The 19,016-nt window shown below is 48.1% G+C and overlaps 1 protein-coding gene across 1 annotated transcript in view; it reads left to right on the top strand.

Annotated features, from left to right (window-relative positions):
* The first annotated feature begins 2,105 nt into the window (after positions 1 to 2,105).
* LOC144106424 (uncharacterized) overlaps positions 2,106 to 19,016 on the top strand; it is a 703,216-nt gene continuing 686,305 nt past the window's right edge. Inside the window, exon 1 of the mRNA XM_077639234.1 lies at positions 2,106 to 2,237. The gene's annotated coding sequence lies outside the window, so the exon portion shown is untranslated. The remainder of the gene's footprint in view (positions 2,238 to 19,016) is intronic.

The raw sequence follows: 19,016 nt of genomic DNA, 5'->3' as shown, positions 1-19,016 counted from the left end.
CTCTTAACCGCCGCTGTAGCCAGTACATCTCAGTTTTCCGGGGCACTTGTGCACGACTTTAAGTGTCGTTACAGCAAATGCAGAGACGTGCAAGTGATTAACGCGTTTCGCGGTTGATGACAGTAAACGCAGGCATTTGGTTACGCGGTGCAGCCCCCCCCCCCCCCCCCCCCCCCGTCTGCAGGGGCATGTAAAGCGCCGGGCGATGCCTGAAGATACGCAACAGTGGTTCAGAATGTGCATCCTCTCACAAACTTCGTTCATCCTCTCCTTTTACTGGCGCCACTACTAATCGATAGTCGGCTGCTTTCGGAGCATGTGTCATAAATACTAACCTTTGTCGGATAAAACTGAATTTCAGAGAATGAATTGGGCGTACTTTTGTCGCTTTTCCCACTAATCCGATGAAACCCAAATTCCCTATCCAGTCCATTGGCAAGCGGGGCCTAATTGCGTTGGTTCAGTGGCGGTGACAGCAATGCGCGGCACCGCTGTGATGATGTTTCTCATATTGCAGGTCAGCTAGCGCTCACCACTCGTCTTACCCTCAGGGGGAGCGGCTGCAATTTTGTTTTCGCTTTGCTTGCTCACGACCAACCCGCAATCGCAGCCAGGGAAGGAGTGGGAGAACAAAGTCAATGCACTGTCTCTCGCCTCTGAGCCTACAGAAGCGGCGCGAGGGGCAAGAAATTATTCGTTTTTTTTTCTTTTGAACAAATAGATGATCTCAGCATTTAAACGCCCTCAATGTTTCCCGTAAATCCGGGCCAGCTTCTGCCCATTAGGACGCGGAGGCCAGGTAGTCCCGGTTGCCCTGTGGCCTGCTCATTTGTTTGTGTAGGTCGTCCCTTTGCAGATAAAAGTCGCAACACCCGTGCCGTGTCGTCGCCTCCTTCACGGCTCGTAAACAATGAGAAAAGAAAGAACAGGATGCATGGCCTACTTGGCCCCTCTGCCCCGGTCGGGCGAGAAATCGCATAAAGCGTCAGAACGAGAGCGCATCATTCAAGGGGCAGCCGTGATAGTGAAACCGAGAGAGGGGCGAAAAAGAGCGCCCTTATTCCACCGGACAGGGCGAGAGAATAATGCAGATGGGAGCGCGGAAAATAGGCAATCGAGACGGGGCGAGAGCTCCGAGTTGTGCAGAGATGGTGAGAAGAAAAAAGGAAACGAGTTTAGAACACGGGTCGGGGGAGAAGAGCGGACGAGAGAAGAAAGAACAAGCATGGCACTACGAAGGTACGGAAGAAGTAAAAGGAACGCGGTCGCCGAAGAAAGTGTGAGGAGACAAAAGAGGTCGCGCGAGGCAACAATCGGGTCCCCTCCTCCTCCTTCCAAGTCAGGAAGACCCCAGTTTCCGGGTCTCCTCCTCGCTCCCCGCCCTCCACTTCCAGGAGGGGGAGAGAAGAATTAGCCTGTCAGAGGAAGAGGGCCCCCGCCGCGGCGGCCACTTTGACCTAGAAAATGGGCAGGTGCCAGCGGCGGCTCCCTTCCTGAGCGACCCTTCTCTCCTTCCGGCCGGGCAGAGCCGAAACGTCGCGCCGCTATTTTTTGCTCGTGCAACCTAGCGACCCACCGGCCGCCGCCTGCTGCGCGCGCGCTCCAAGACGACGGGACCAAAGAGTTGGCCCCTCTCTCTCTGAGCAATGAAGGAGAGATAGGGGACCGCTGGCGGGACGTACGAAAGCCTGCAAACGCCGGATGCGAGGCTGCTGCGTATGAAACCGAAAGTAGGCGTGTGACCCACTTGCGGTGGTCCGAAACCGAAACTGGTGTTTCCGTTGGCCAGCATGTTCGTGACGTCCAGTCACGTGCTCACTCTCAGAGTCGAGACCGCTGAGGTCGGTGGTCACGTGGACGGGCGCGGGCCCACTCCGCGTTTCAAACGGGCCAATCGGCGCTAAAGAGAGCACGCGTCGCCAGAATGGCGGCATTCGCGCGGCTTTGCGCCGCTCTCGGGAAGCGCGCGGCGTGAGCAGCACGCCGCTTCGGAACTCGACCGGTTCCGCTTTTTCTCGTGCCGCGCTTCCGGATGGAAGAGTGCCGCCGCCGCCGGTGAAAGCGCAGCGCGTTCCTGAGAGCCAAGTGAAGTTCGAGTATTGTTGTGTTGACTGAGTGACGGCTCCGGCCGAGGATACAGCATTCTTCCTGGTGCACTTCTGGATCCCAGTGTGTGTGGATGTGTGTCGGCGCCGAGGATTACGTAACGAGGACGACAGGATAAGCGCCTTCGACCGGTGAGTAGAGCGCCGGTGGGCGCTCGCACTGCACCTTGCTGCGCCTATGGCCACCTCGAGTGCCGCACGAACAAGTGTGGCGGAACATGACGTCGCTATGGCATGCTTTTTGTCACCGCCATCAATTCAACACACATGCGCGTCGGTGTCCGTGGACGGCATCGTCTTGAAGTTGAACCTGCAAGAATACAGTCTCTGAACCGCCGGCTCGCAGAAAGTGTTGCACATCTTTTTGGAAAAGGGAGCGCGCGGCCAAGTTAATGCTCCACTCCACGAATGGGCCTTTTCGGTCTGGAGAATCCCTAAGAACGAGGAACGAGGAGCAACAGAAGCACCGAGAGAATGGTCTTTTGATCTCCCAGTACGAACACACTTGCAGAAGCTGAGGGACTTTGCATTTGTGCGAATAGTTACACTTCAGTTATGCCGCTAAGCTTTCTTTGGAAATATCTAGATATTTCAGAATGATTTCGATAACATGTAGAAGAAATTAAGTGTACAGAAAAAGAAAGAAGGCTAAGTTAATTGTCTCGTAATCTTTTAGAATCGATTTCGTGCGGGGCAAAACAACTACGCGGATCTTCATGTGACAGCTACCCGCCTCCCACCTAGTTGGTAAAACTTGTAAAAATTAACTGCACCGCAACAGCATTTTCGGTATCTTTTCACTGGGCAACGAGTAACACTTTCGTCGTCTCGAGCAAGTATTCCGCCTCACTTTGAGTGCAGCACTGCGTGCAGTTTTCGTGATTCCTGCCGAGCCTATCAAGTATGTCGTGTGAAAGCAGAAAGAATTACGCTCCCTGCTGCTTCTCTTGCCAACAGCCCGTTGGGTACTCTAGGGCTTCTATTCAAGGCACTTGTTAGAAAAGAACACTTCAGTGCTGAGGTTTCCGTTATAGCTGTACCCAGTTAAAATACCTGAAAAGCGCAGGCTAGGTTCAGGCGAAAGAATTGTCCGTCAGAATGGACAACCATACTTTAGAGTCTCGATTAAGTGAGCAAGACTTGTGAGTCGATTGATCGTTTTGCTTAAGTAGTGGATTTTGCAAAAGGCTACATCCGACTCGTCCAAAGAGCATTCACATGACCATGGCGTATTGCTTATTTTGTCTTTTGGCGCCTTATAAACAGGTCACAAGGGATCCTGTTGCATTGTAAAATAGGAGATAAGTAGCTTTTATCTTAATGTTCTTGTTGATTTGAGAAAGAGATTGGCTGTGGGCGTAATTGGAAAGATGGTCGTCCAGATATCTCGTTATCAAGACAACGCACCGATTCGTAATTCACTGCCTCAAAAATTTTCGGCTGAGCAAAGGATTCCATCTGACTCCAGGAGGTTTCTCAAATCTAAAGTAACGATAAAACTGGGCTTGTGGTCGTTGTTTTTTTTTTTTCAGAAAGTTTGGGGCACTTCTGCTAGACTACCGTTTTCACATAGCGGCTAATACCAAAATACCAGCACAGCTGTTCTGAGTGCGCTTTCAGTTAGATATTTACACCAATACTACAAATAATGGTGGCAACACTAGACATGCTGCGTGCGTTTTGGTGGGCCTTGCTTAGACGGACTCAGATTTTAATAAAACTTCTCCGCATTTGCCGGGCGCGTCTCATATTGTCCGCTTGTCTTGATGCCTTCTTTCTGTGATACTGTGATTCTTTTTTTCTTCTTGAATGGATAATTTGCACATTTGTTTATTGTGATCATCGTTCGCGCTTGCTAAACCGGACGTTCAAACAAAACAACTCTATGACACATCGAGCGAATACTAAGCAGATGGAATCGAAATAGTGGTTCTCAAAGTGGGAACTGGGTCGCTTTTTCTTCTTCTTTCGTGCATTCAGTAAGCTGGAGCGCTAATCGCTTCGTTGTGCTAAAAGAAACGTGCCGGTAAAACTTTCCAGGGGAAATAAGCTTGCCTCGCAAAATTGAGCCTACGATGCAATCTGTATATTAAAAACAAACTATTGGCGCATTTTTGTTATTTTTTTTACAGCGAGAGCTGTTAGCGTCCGTCTCCGGAGATAGCTGCGTAGTGTGGTGACGTTCGCAGAAAAGACGACAGAGGAGGCGCGTGAGGGAGAGGAGCAAGCAAGTGGCGAGGAGGGGAAACGCTGCGCATTGCTCAGCGGCAAGTTGATTTCCACCACCTGGGTTGGTCAAATATGCATACGTACATGCACACATATGTTTATTTTCCAATAACATGTGCAAAACGCGTCCCCGTCGAAGTGCAACAAAGATTGCTTGTGTGCAGGTCCCGGCAATTCCAAGAAGTGCAGTCTCAGCGGCGACAAATTAACGTACTTTTGTAAGCGACGTAGTCACAGCGGAAAGGGTGTCTCAGCGCATAGTGTCAGACGTAGTCCCATCGCACAGCGTCACTGACACAGCTGGAATTGAGCATCCGAACGCCATATCCTTTTAGCCATCACGCCGTGCAAAACAGAAAGGCTGGAACGAAAAGATGCGCTGGAATACATCAGTTTTAAAACAACCGTCGGACCACTGCGCTGAGATGCAGAAAAAAACTGAAATATAGTTGTTGTTTTTTTGTTTCCGAAGAAAGAAAAACTCATAGGCAATCCTTGTTGGATTGCTTGAACGCGTTAACTGACAAAACGTTCGTTGTGTCTAAGGTTGACACACTGAAGTTCGTTATGTTAGAGGTGGTACACTTTGCTCTGTTATATCTGCAAGATCAATACACAATGTTCGTGGCATCCGTAGTCCAGACACAGACGTTCGTTTTATCCCAGGTGGCATAGCTTCGCTATATACGAGGCAAATACGAAAGTTCGTTTTGTTCGGTGCAGACATGAAATTTCGTTATATCCGGAGTGGCATACCCGTATTCACTCTTGTTATCGGTTGCCGAGAACATGCTCAAAGAAAGCAGGGAAGTAGTGCCGGACACCGTTGGGACTGGCACAAATTGGAAGAAAAATGTGACGGTACTACCGTAAATGCACACCGTCGCCCACCAGCTCAAAAAAATAAGGAAAAGAGCAGGTGTGCATGTGGTGTTTTCCGCACCAGAGAAGCTGTCGAAACTGTGCAAGAGGGTAAATTCCACCATTACTGGCAGCGATTCCTGCACTGTTAGGCACAGGCAACCTTTTGTAGAGTGCGCAAAAAACGTAGTGTACTCTATACCTTTGCTCTGCGGCCGAGCCTACGTTGGCCAAACTGGCAGATGTCTAAACGAGAGGCTCATAGAACACAGCAATAGTGTCATCGGGGCATCCCGTCATCTAGGCATACACTGCCGTGATTGCCAACATTGTAAGGAACGTGGTCCTTTTTTGGGAAAAACAACAGTTCTTCATAAGTATGTCAGCAAAACTGCGAGGGAGATAGCAGAGGCTGGTGAGATTGCAAAAAAAAAGGAGATTATTGTGTCAGCACCCCTTCGGTGTTGTTAGGTGATAAAGAACGTCGGGTCTTAGGAATTTTCAACTAGGGTATCATGGTTTTTGTTCTTGTTTGCGTCCTGACTTTAAGGTTTTAGCTTTATGTTGTCTTCCTTGTACCTGTGATGATGTGTTTCCTTTGCGGGTTGGCGCTGCTACCAGTCTCACATGATTTTCCTTTTCGTTGCTGCGCATGCCCGCTGTATGCTATATGTAGTCTCTGCGCGCAACAATAAACGTTGTTGTAGTCGGCTCTTTGTGGTGTCTCCCCTCAAGTCCGTGGTTGTCTTTGCGCTGTGAATGTAAGCATACTTAATAAGGTTGTCATACACATAAAAACACACGAAAGTTTATCCATGGTTGTAACACGGAAGCTAATTACATCCGACGCGCCGTACTAAGGTCCGCTGTATACCACGTAGTATACTAGGTTCGTTCGTAACTTGGTGGGAGGCTCACCGTGGCCAGTGAGCTATCTGCAGTGGCTACTGACAGACGGCGGTCGATATTCCCGTTTGCACTGACCCCTCCAATGCTGCCACTTTAAAAAATAACTTCTGGGGCGAATGTATTGCCGCTTAACACAACTCCTGTTTTGTTGCCTTCTAAACAGCACATATTCAGTTGTTCTTGGATGGAACGTTGTTACATGAACGTAGTTTTCTATGACTGGAATAAAATTGGGTTCTCTCCTCTACAGCAGCCGAAAACTGCCAAAAGCGTTCACGTATGCATACCGCTATCAAGAAGCACATTACCACCGCGGGGTTCGTTCAAAAAAAATATGTGCATATTTCACACGTTTCGGTTTTTTGGCATTCATCTTACAATGTTTGTAGAATTAATTGTTTTATGAGAGCAGTGACGGCTCCTGCGAAATTAAAATTGGGATACCGCAGCCGGCGGAGGAGCGTTATCACACGGCCCTGGCCTTTCCCGCATTTCTTTGGTCGAAAACGAGCAGCCGGGATGCATCGCACATGCACAATTCGTGCTGGACGTAGGCGCGTGGGGCAGCTGCCACTGCGCATGCACAGTTGACGCCTCGAAGAAGACGTGCACGTCTTTTGAACCTGTTTTCCGTGTACCAGAGCAACCCTACCCCGAACCTCCGAGAAGGCGCCGCATCTAGGGAAAAAAGGCGGATTGCGCCTGGTCGGAGTAGTCTGTTCCTTAATTGGGCACTGTCAGCGGTCGAGTACCGTCAGCCTGAATGCTAGGTCGGCCACTACATATACTCTGACATTTGAGCGAGTTGATACAGACAGCATCTTGACAAAAAACAAGAAAATAAACGGTCATTTCCGCTTGTGATGTCTGTTCTTTCTACGTCCTTCGTCTTTTCCGAGAAGACTACCTACTCTGCTCTCTAAAAAAGCGTGCGCGATAATGTGATGACAACCCTTTCACTGTTCCCTGAGGGCGCCAGCTCTTAATACGCTTGGCAGGTTTGGTGGAATTAATGCTCTGAGCAGCGACATATTTGCCAGAGCCTTCTGCAAAGAAGCAGGCGATACAGCATACGTCACTTTAAAATCTTTCCGGTATTGCAATCAGCAGAAAGAAGACTTTCTGTGGGTGGAGATGGGACGGTCGCTACTCTTCCGCTGACTGTCAAAAAAAAAAAAGCACTGCGAGTCATGACTGGCATCCCGGCCTCACTGAAGCAGTCCGAACTGGAAAAGTAAGGTTTAGTCTTGAAAACTACAATACGCTACATTTAAAAAATGCTTGGCAGAACATCTCGAACTTCTACAGGAGGACCATGAAGTTGAATGAAATGGTACCGGTGCTACACCAGCTCCCGAAAGAACCAGTTAATGTCAGCATTCCAGTGTGCTGCTTCGCAGCCAACACCACTGTTTCAAAGCCAGCACGAATTCATTTTAATAGACTTAACAGGGGGCATTAATGACATTTTCTGGTAACTGACATGAAAGCGTAAAGCACGTATCCAGCACCAGCCGGTGGAAAAGAAATACAGCAAACATCATCCGCGCATTCATGTCGCAGAAACCTTCTCCTTAATCGTCAGCTAATAATACTATTACTCGGCGGACCAAGGAATAAAAGCCGCCAGGCATGCGCGAGTCAAGAAAACAAACTCTGTTCAGTTTTTTAGAATAAAAAGGGCAAAAGATACTCCGACGTTTTGTAAACAGTAACAGCATGAAAAGCGTTAACACGCACATTTCGCTGAACGATCCAAGGCGGCGTTGGGTCCTTCGAACCCTGCAAACTCGATGAACAATAATCTCCCCACGTCTTGTAAGAAACGACGACAACTATGCGGAGTACACTCAGACATGGCGTATGCATTGAAACACGTCGCTAATAGATAGATGAAATTGTCGCATTTCTGATATTTGTGCGGCAAACGTGAACCGTGGAGTGCGAGGACGCAGTAAGGGTTTGTTATTTGCACTGTAAGTTTCTTTTACTGTGCCAGTATTTTTTGCACGACAAACGTAGCTCTGTGGGATTTGCCGTTAGGCGTGGACCTTTTCTGCTTAGAGCGAAGAGTGCACATTACGTTGCGAGAGATCTCTCTCTCGCAACGTACTGTGCACTCTTCGCTCTACGCGAAAGTACGCCTAACGGCAAATCACAGAGCTGGTTTGATGTGAAATGTTCCTGGCGAAAAACTTCCGGCCGATGACAGTAGCCTTGGCTACTCTTACTGAATGAAATTAGGAGGCTCACGAGGTTCTCATTCGCAACAATCCCAATGTGGGCTCACGATGCCTGACGGCAGAAAATTGTTGAAGAAGAAAGCGCACCGCTGGACGCGAGTTCAAGGTGAAGCTGTCTGGCTTAACACGATCAAGTGCTCTGTTCGAGTTTGTGTGCAAGAAGGCTGAAAGAAATCGATGGCCTTGGCTAGAGTTAAACTTCCCTGCTCTCCTTCGGATGGGGACGGCTTTTAGCAGCACGAAGAGCACTTCAGGTCTTCGTCCGGCGACACGTTGCCGGTTGGGGCAGCAGTTCCAACTTCTCAAAGCAAAACTTATTTATTAAAGACGTGATTGAAATACAAGGTGCTGATGACAAGGCAGTTTAAAGAAAAGGCTGTTAAAGAAAGGCTGTTTAAAAAAGGCTGTTAAAAACGGCCGAGCTTGAGACTCGGGGCGCTCGTCTCAAGTCGTCGTTTCCCGCGGGTTTCAACCCCTTCGATAATTGGGCGGAGCTTGAGTAATCTAGCTCTCGCCCAATTTGGACCAATAGCAAAGCAATTGCATCGTATGTACTAGTGGGCGGAGCCCAGGGCTCGCCTGTCCCGAGCCCAGTGGAATGCGCAGCCTCTCACCCTATGCGGGCGTCACACCTCGACGTACATTCCTCGATTCCCCCACACTCCCCGGGCATGATCGCTCCTGGTAACAGGTGCGGGGGGGCACTGGCCCCGTGGGCTGTCCCGAGCCCAGTGGAATGCGCAGCTCGCTGCATGCGCATTCGATCCACCGGTTGCCACGTGTCGGGACAGAAAGGATTAGTGCCGCCTTTCACCCTAAGCGCGGGCGTCACGCCTCGACGTACATTCCTCGATTCCCCCCCCTTCCCCGGGCATGATCGCTCCTGGTAACAGGTGCGGGGGGGGGGGGGGGGGGGGGACATCGGCCCCGTGGGCTTCCACTTAACAGCTAGCCTTTAGTTTTCTCTACCGTTCACACTCGTAGCCGCATAAGTGACCATCCGATCACCAAAAGTTTACTGGTCCTCTTCGATACACGCAAAAGCGATATTATTCAAATCGCGTGGACGAAACGACGTCCGCTTGCTGCAGCTGGCATGGCGCCGTTCAACTACATGACGTTACCAGACCACACCAACTACGCTGGTCCTGTCGTTTGTGTGTCCCTGTCTGCGTTGATCGCGCCATCTTCATATTACTTTGGTCATGAACTAACTAGCCAAAACAAGAGTTTTCTTTGCGCAACTAAGGAGCGTGGGTGAGATGACGACGTTTGACGCCGTCATTATAATTGTAGTTATTTGATTAATCACTGATTTATTTTTCCTCAAAGGTCAGCAAGGGCCATTAAATGAGGGGTGTATAGTACAGATCATCCCATTGGATTTGATGTGAACGGGATTGATTACGGTGTCCACTTCGAATGGAAGGCCATTCAAGTCTCTAGCAGTTCTGAGGAAAAAAGACCGATGATATGTTTTTGTGTCCGCTTTTTTCGGGGTAGATGGCATTAGGATGACTATAACGAGAAATCCGATGAGCTCAGCGCGCGTGATAAGGGAAGCTTCGTGGCTGAAAGCACGATAAAATATGTGATATAAAACGGGCAATTTTGTAACGATAGGCCAGTGTAGTGAGATGGTGTTGAAGATTCTGATGCCGGAATGTTAGCATGACCAGAATAGTTGCAGTTAATGAATCTGACAGCGCGGTTCTGGACCAATTCGAGCGTGGTGAGTTTTGAACGTGTAAATGTTAATAAGCGAGACGTTTTAGGGAATGGGGGGCTCAGCAGAGCTTTCGACGTAAATACCCTAGAACTGCATTCAGTGCTTGGCGGGAGAGCAACAATTACGGCCGCGGAGCGCAGACTAGAAACGCGTTCTGAAAAATTGGCTTACACGGCAGCTTACTACGAAACAGATTAACACCGCGCAACGGAGCCCACATCAGAATCATCTTAGTACGGCAGCTTACACAATGCTTATAGCATTTACATTACAGATATATTTATAGTTTTCTCTAATGCATCTCAGATACTGAATCTGCTGGCGCGCGCGAACAGAATCCCATCGATTGGACCGATCATATTGCAAAACGTACCCCTCAGCGATACCACATTGAGAAAATGCCTACACTTTCGAGCAGGTCCGCACATGTGGCGTTAAAGCAATTTTCTACTTATTTTTAAATAAAATCCACCGCCAGGCTCGCGTGCATTCTCATGTTGACAAAAGTGGCAAAACTTTGACGTCACACATTGGCTCCTACGTCGTCATATGTCACGAAACTCAATATTGCGCATATAAGGCAGCTGATGTAATCATCAACACTGCATACCGGGGTTACATGGTCCTCTGTTTTCAAAAATGACCCTCATTATACTTCCTCACTTGTAGAAAACTATGCTCATATGAATTACATCCGGTGAATTAAGCGGAACAATAACATTCTAGGCCAATGCTTGCGGAAAAAAACCTGCAGAAAAGACGCGCTCACGAGAGAAAGGAGAAGACTGCTCCACGATTCCAGACTCGTCCCGTCTACTTCTTCCTCTTGTGAACGCGTCCCTTCTGCTGTTTTTTTTTTTTCGTAATCATGCACCAACTCGACCATCTAGGTAAGCGTCTTCAATTCTAGCCCAAATGGGTAAAATGACTTGCAAGCAGCACGCATATATATCGCCCTTAACACCTGAACGTGTTTTTGTGTCCCCTATTCCGTCGCTCGTCCGTTTTTTCGCCTCCTAGTAAACAACAGAGTAACACCCGGAGCACGCCTTAACTATGGGTTGGGTAGACTTGGGGATAAGAGTTAATGAAGGGTACCTTAGTAATCTTCGATTCGCTGATGACAGTGTCCTGCTAAGTCACTCAGGAGATTAACTGCAGACCACGATTAATGAGTTAGACACGCAGAGTAGAACGGTGGGTCCAGGAATTAATATGCAGAAAGCCAAGGTTCAACAGTCTCGGAAGGGAGAAGCACTTCACAGTTGGTAACGAGGTGCCGGAAGTGTTGAGGGAATAAGTCTACTTTGGGCAGGTAGTGACCGCATATTCGAATCACGAGAGCAAAATAACTAGAAGAATAAGAATCGGGTGGAGGCCGGTTCTCTGAGATCGTGAATGATAGTTTACCAATATCCCTCATGAGAAAAGTATGTAACAACTCTTTCTTACCGATACTCACCTACGTGGCAGAAACGTGGAGGCTAACAAAAAGGGTTCAGCTTAAGTTAAAGACCACGCAGCGAGCCATGGAAAGAAAAATGATAGGTGTAGCTTTATGAGACCACAAGCGGACAGAGTGGGAGATCCTAGTAGAAATCGACCGGAAGAAATGGGCTTGGGCAGGACATGCAATGGGAAGGCAAGATAACCAACGGTCCTTAAGGGTAACGGAGTGGATTCTAAGCGAAGGCAAGCGTAGCAGGGGGCGGCAGAAAGTTAGGTGGTCGAATGAGATTAAGATGTTTGCGGGGATATGGTGGCTGCAACTGGCAAAGGACAGGGTTAATGGAGAAACATGGGAGAGGCTTTTGCCCGGCGGCGGGCGTAGCCAGGATGATAATGATGATGTAAGAGCATAGCAGACAACCTAAGTGCTATCGCATTTTGTCGCGATAGCATTAAAAGCCCCGTTCTCCAGAAAACCAGATTTCGGCGCCGGCGTTCTGAGCGAAAAATCACGAACATGGTTCTGGCAGGGGGTTGCCAGTGAGCAACTTAGGAGTCAGATGGACCAGCTAGGTCACGTCCCAAGCAGCACAGGTAATCGGCCCTGTATTAAAAGTGTAATGGGAAAGGCCGGTCCTACAAAAGGACCAGAGTGAAACCATCCATTTTCAATATTGGGCCGGTGACCTGCGCAGCGTGGGGTGGCCTGGCGGCGTCGTCACTACCTGCCCATTGGATTGTGAGCAAACCGCCCACTGTGTCAGGTGACAGCTAAAAGAATGATTGGTCGCTCGAGAAGAGCAACCTGGCCGCACAAGAACCAACGCTGGCAGCACCTGTCATCGCAGAGCAGCGGCACATCGCTGCACCAATTCGCCAGGAGGGTTTTGAGGACTTACAGGAAGCTAGGGATGTAATGCAGGGAATGACCTTCTGCATATATGAGAATTAACCTATTACGCTCTCGCGTCATACCTTTAAGGCAGAGCTTAAGTGTCTTCCAACCCCCCCCCCCTCCCCCCAGTTTTTTGTTAAGGATATGGTTAAGAAGGCCGGTAATATATTTTTAATTAGCCCAGTGTTTGCTTATGACTATCTTTCTCTTTTAAATCACTACAGTGGGTAAAAATAGATCTGATCTCTTGATATCTTACCAACAGCTGTTGCAAGCTTAGATCTGTTGTCAGCATTTCACAAGAGGACCATAGAGAACCTATAATATGCATTTTATATGCGTTGTGACTGTGTACTCATGTTTGTAATGTTGTTGTTGTTGTAATATTGTTCTTTTCTTCTCGCAGCCTTTGCTTTTTGTTCCATAAAAAAGTGTTTTCTACCGTCCACCCCGAAACGGCCTTTACCGGTGAACAATATTGGAAAGTTAATTAATATCTGAATGGCTGTCAGGTAGGGCTGTTTATTTCCGGTGTCATGTGTGCGGGCCGTGGAGCCTGTCAGTCTAGTTTGGTGGCTCTTATGTTGAGGTCCACCGCATCTGTGACGCTTTAAATAGATGAAGTACATTAATCGGAAACAACACGCGCAGTGCGCGGCGCCGATGGGCTCTGTAAAAATGCCCGGGGCTTACGCGCAGGCTCCCCTATAATCGCCCGACAGGTTATACATCAATGTATGTTCGATTTCGACGCGTACTCTGCCTACCACGCCGCCAACACGTAGTTTTTTTTTATTTTTTTGCAAAATGAATGTTAGCAATGAATGAAAGTTACTGTGCTCAGCAGAACTGCTGGTTACGAGGCTCGTCATGGCGGACGGCTCCATTGATTAATGCCTGCACGAACGAGTTCTTAATGGGCACCGAAATGTGAGAAGCCAGTCGTGTGGTCCAGCTCCCGAAATGCGGCCTTCCCTAAGGGCTCCTGGTATGCTCTCAGACCCCACAGCGCTGATAATCATCGACAACGGGCCGGGTTGAAAGCAGACGTTGAGGGTTGTCTCCCTTCGGCATGCGCCGCTGAGGCGACTCGATAATGTTGCCGGCTTAGCCCGTCGGAGTGAGGCGATCAAACGCCACCGCCGTCGTCGAGGAGTGCAGCGCCATGCTCAGACAATCGCGCTCCGAAAATGCACGCCCGCCCGCCATTGTTGCCGTTGCGGAAAAGCGCGTGCATACATTAACCCATTTTGAGAAGACATTGGTCGCACGAAACGTGGTGGCCAGGCGAGAAGCGTCGGCGCCCTGAGTGCCAGCGTGGGCGCCGCGTCTCGGACGCGCCCATCCGTGCTGTTACTTATATCAGCACTCCTGTCATTTGGTCCGTGGGATGACAAAAATTAGACGACGCTTAAGGTTCGCCTTTAAGAGTGGATCGCGACAGCGTGTTGCAGCACTGCCAGGGAGTCCACGGAACGCCATTGCCCGTTCGGCGCGACGCCTTGCCCGTTAGACAAATCGCTCTGCTACGTACGGTGAAACGGACTTGAAACCACTGCCAGGCGCCTTGCCGAAACACGCGGGACTCGAGATGCAGTCGCAGTTCGTCGGCACATCGTTCTCGACAAACCCGATGCCACGAACGGCAGCACAGCTTCCACGCCGAACAACCAGGCGGCAAGCCGCAAGCTTCGTGGGAGCGCGCTTTGGTTGTGCGCTGCGTTGTTCGCCGCTCACCGCGTGATTCCTACGTGCCCGCACGGCCCCACTGCGCCCGAATGAGACGAGCGGGAGACGCTAGGGCGACTAAATACCCGTTCTCCTCCGCTTTCAGGGTGGGGACACCCTTTGTACTACCCCGCGACGCCGTTTCCCCCTCGCAGCGGCATGTTGGGTACCACGCGTCAGTTGCGTGCGGTGCGCTATGCGTCTGGCAGAGTTTCTGTGCGGCCGCGTGGCCACTGTAATAATGCTACTGATCTGGAAATAGACAGTACATATTTATTTAACTCCTGGCAGTAGTGTTTTGGCTGTTTTAAACGTATTTTATGCGCGATGCACTCGCTCCGACTACACGCTAATCGAAAAATTGACAGACTGCCGTGTTTACAAGTCAACGGCTGCACTTTAAAAGGACAGCAGTTATTTGGTGTTCCTTGATTCTGATAATATGGACTATATTAGTTTCTATTATATACAAGCGACGCGGAACATGCCTGACCTGCCAAATATAATAATTTTTCGTCGTCAACATCCAGTTTTCCAATGTTCTCTGAAGTGCATTTGTCTTGTTGCTGCACCGTTTGTGAAAAATTTCACGTAATAGTGTCAAATTTCTCTTCCCAGTAATCTCTCGCCTCACTGTTCAGGAGTAAAAAGCTGAGGACACGTCTGAAACAAAATGGTCATATTTTCTGAACTGCTTCCCTTAATGGCTTGTGCCGCAACAAATTAATTTAGACGGTTGCGTTTCATTTTGAATGGTGTTGACTACACGTAGACTGATGGTGCGATGCGACGACGTCTTCCTAATTCGTAGTGACTAAGTTGCTTTATTCGAGGACAAATTTAACTAAACAAGTTATTTTTTTCTTTAATAACATGAAGAAATATCATCAAAAGCGACTAATCCACAAAGAGACCTCACAAAATCAGCCCCTGCTAACTATTTATTTTCAATCCCATTGTCCTTTCCAGGATAAACTAAGAGGAGCCAGAGCAGCCCATGAAACAACAGAAAATTGGTTTTTGAGAGAAGGAAATGGCGCAGTAATTGTCCCACATATCTCGGTGGTCACCCGAACCGCGCAGTAAGTGAAGGGAGGAAGGTGGGAGTGAAAGAAGAGAGAGAGACAGAGGTGCCGTAGTGGAGGGCTCCGGAGTAATTTCCACAACCTTGGGATCTTTAACATTCACTGACATCGCACAGCATGGCAATCGGAGGACTCCAACCACGCACCTGCCCCCCCCCCCCCACTCCCCCCCCCCCCCCCCTCGGTGCTGGCTCTGGGCCGGAGCCCCATCAGCCCCCATCTCTCACCTCCAATCCTAATGATGGCAGGACGGCCTAACAAGCGTTCCCTTCCTCCGAACACACACAAATTGATAACCGTAACGCAATGGAATTGTAGAGGCTTCATAGCTCGGCAGAAACGCGCGAACCTGCGCAACTTTCGAGACTTTGCCCGCCGTGGTCACCCTCCAGGAGCCAGGAGCGGCAGCCAAGTTGACTAACTACGCGACGTTCCAGCAAGACCCCTCGCCGTGTCTCCTCGTACACAAGTCGCACACAGCCACTGAAATTAACCTCGCTCTCAATATACCGTACTCGTACGCTATGGTAAGGATCCTTCCCCTTCGCCGATCGGATCCTCCCCTGCACGTATTTAATGTATACTGCTCCCCGAAGCTGAAGCGAGAGACCTTCGCGGACCTCTTTAGCCGTGCACATAGAGAGGCGGGTCGGGACCTACTTCTGATTGTGGGCGACTTCAACGCCCCTAGCCAGCTATGGGTCTATCGTAAGGAGGAATTACGCGGACGCATGCTGGCGGAGTTGGCGTCCACACTGCGGCTCACCCTCCACACCGACCCGGCATTTCCTACCCGCGCAGGCAACTCGGTGAGCCGAGACACATGCCCGGACCTCACCTTTTATTTATTTATTTATTTACATATACTGCAGCCCCGATGGGGCTATTGCAGGAGTGGGAGGAAGAGGAGAAAAAAAAGGCAGAGAGGGAAAACATATTCAGAAGTGAACACCAATAACATACAGAACAGAAATGCAACAGACTAATCACAGATTTGAAACAACATTGAAAAATAGGTTTGGTTCTAGGGAGCGTATATCACCGGGTAAAGAATTCCATCGTTCGATAACACAAGGAAAAAAACTAAATTTGAACACATCAGTGCGCGCGTGAATGGGTGTTACATTCAATGGGTGGTAGCTCCTTGTAGATGAAGATGCTGAAAAATGCAAATACTCAGACAGTGAAGCAAAGCGGGATGAATTAACAATACCATGAAAATATTTTAAACACTCATTGTCGCGGCGGGTACAAAGGAGTGAAAGGCCTATGGCTGGAAGAGTGGATGAAGGTGAAAAATTTCTGTCATACCATCGGCAAATAAACCGTACTGTTTTCCTTTGGACGGATTCCAGCTTACTGATATCGGACTGTTTATGAGGATTCCAGATTATTGACCCATACTCCAAAAGTGGACGAATTAAAGCTTTGTATGTTACCAGTTTAGTTTCTTGGGGGGCAACACTAAGTGTACGTTTTAGATAACAGAGCCTCCGCATTGCATTATTGGATATTGTGTTAATATGCTTTGACCAGGACAAGTTAGAAGAAAAAAGAAGACCTAAATATTTGTACTTGGACACTTGATTCAGAGAGTTATCTTTGAATGAGTAGGTGTAAGAAGATGGTATTGTGCGATTACAGAATGACATGTATACAGATTTACGAAAGTTTATTTGCATTTGCCATGTTTCACACCATGAGCAGAATGACACGAATGACTGATTTAGTTGCGCGTGATCCTCAGGGGTGTTAATTGAACTGTATATCACACAATCGTCTGCATACAACCGAATTTTAGAAATAATATTTTCTGGCAACAGTGGTCCGAGCACGGATCCTTGTGGTACACCGGATGATACATTAACAGTTTCAGATGAACAGGAGTTGAAAGAAACATACTGTGTACGATTAGAAAGAAAGCTTGATATCCAGTCTACCAGTAACGGGTTTTTGAGTATTGCATTAAGTTTACAAAGAAGTTTGCTGTGGAGAACGGTGTCGAAAGCTTTAGAAAGGGTCGATAAATAAAGCGTCGATTTGTGAGCCCGTGTCGAGGGAACTAGCAATGTCGTGCGTGAATTCTACAAGTTGTGAAATGGTACTGAGCCCGCGCCGAAACCCATGCTGAAATTTGCACAAGATATTGTTAGCTTCAAGAAATTCTGTAATGTGCTTATGAATGATATGTTCTAGTAATTTGCATGACTGTGAAGTTAACGAAATGGGGCGATAGTTGGACAAGATTTGGGTGCTGCCAGCGTTAAACAGGGGAATAACTTTTGCAAGCTTCCAGGCTACGGGGACGGTTGCGGGTGATAGCGATTTCTGGAAGATGGTAGTCAAATAGCGGCTGGTCCAAAGAGAGTAACGATGCAGAAATCAGGACCACTATTTTTTTCACATTTATGTTCAGAATGAGGTTCAGAACACCTTCGACGCTTATTGAAATATCATCGACAGAACATTGAGAGTTGCTAGGAAAAGTAATCATTTCAAGGTTATCTGTTGTAAATACCGACTGAAAATATGTGTTGAAACTAGTAGCTATAGCTAATGAGTCATAGACCGGCTTATCATCAATAATGAAGGTATTGGGACTAGTGCTCTGTGGCAATATGGATGCCCAAAATTTGCGGGGATTGTTTTTCATTAATTGCGGCAAGGAATTTCTGTAGTAAAAATCTTTTCCCGAGTGAACTTTGGCACGGAGTTCTTCTTTAGCGTCGCTGAACTGTTGCAAAAGTTCAGGGTTACCATTGCGCTTGGAAACGCGTAGTCTGGCAACACGGCGAGAAAGATGCAGTATGTCTCTTGTTATCCAGGGCATATTGTGGTTTTGCTTTTTAGTTTTTAATGGAACAAAACGCTGAATACAGACCTTCACAATGTTCTCGAAAAATGTTACTAAAGAATTCACGTCACATGATATGCTGAGCTGCTGAAACTGTTCAAATGCGTCACTTAATAAATCCAGGATAGGCACGTCGTCTGCTCTACTGAAATCCGGAAATGTTGAATAAGTTAGTTTTGAGGAAGGAATAGAACATGGGATCGAAACAAGAACAGCGTTATGATCGGATATCCCCTCGACGGCTTCGCATGTAAAATTCGTCGCGAAAAGAGAAGAGCTTAAAAACACCAGATCCAGTATTGCCGAAGACCTCGTGGACTTATCAACTATCTGTTTTAATCCAAATGACAAAGAAAAATTCACAAGTTCATTACTGATTGCAATGTCTTGACCAGTAATGAATAATGTATGCCATTGAATTCCGGGAAGATAGAAGTCTCCTAGGATAATTATATTTGGATTGTTGATATGATGAGAATGCAAGAAGTTACTTAAAGAATGCACGTGGTCTACGGAAGTGCCTGGTGGTCGATACACCGCACCGATAACAAATGATTTGTTACCTACGTAGAGTTTGCACCAAGTTGACTCTATTTCGACAGGGACCGAAATTTCAACAAATTTCAGACTATACTTAATGAAGAGAGCGATACCGCCTCCTTTCCCATGCTGCCTGTTCGCCCTAATTACAACGAAACCTGGAGGAGTTATTTCAGAGTCAATTATACCATCATGTAGCCACGTTTCGGTGACTTGTGAGGTGTGCTTGTGAGGGGCGTCAGATGGAGGAGACGTGTTCGAGTTTTGGGCGCACGCAAGCGTGATAAGCGAGTTAGCTGATTCCAGGTGGTGGTGATTTAAGATTGTCCTGAAATAACCGTGAGTACGTGATGCACAAGGGCATGCTGTTTCAATGTGACGAGCCCATG

Source organism: Amblyomma americanum, chromosome 10, assembly GCF_052857255.1.
Source record: "Amblyomma americanum isolate KBUSLIRL-KWMA chromosome 10, ASM5285725v1, whole genome shotgun sequence".
In the NCBI taxonomy this organism is placed as follows: Eukaryota; Metazoa; Arthropoda; class Arachnida; order Ixodida; family Ixodidae; genus Amblyomma; species Amblyomma americanum.
Note: the sequence above shows the minus strand (reverse complement) of the source record. Positions and strands in the feature narration are given on the sequence as shown.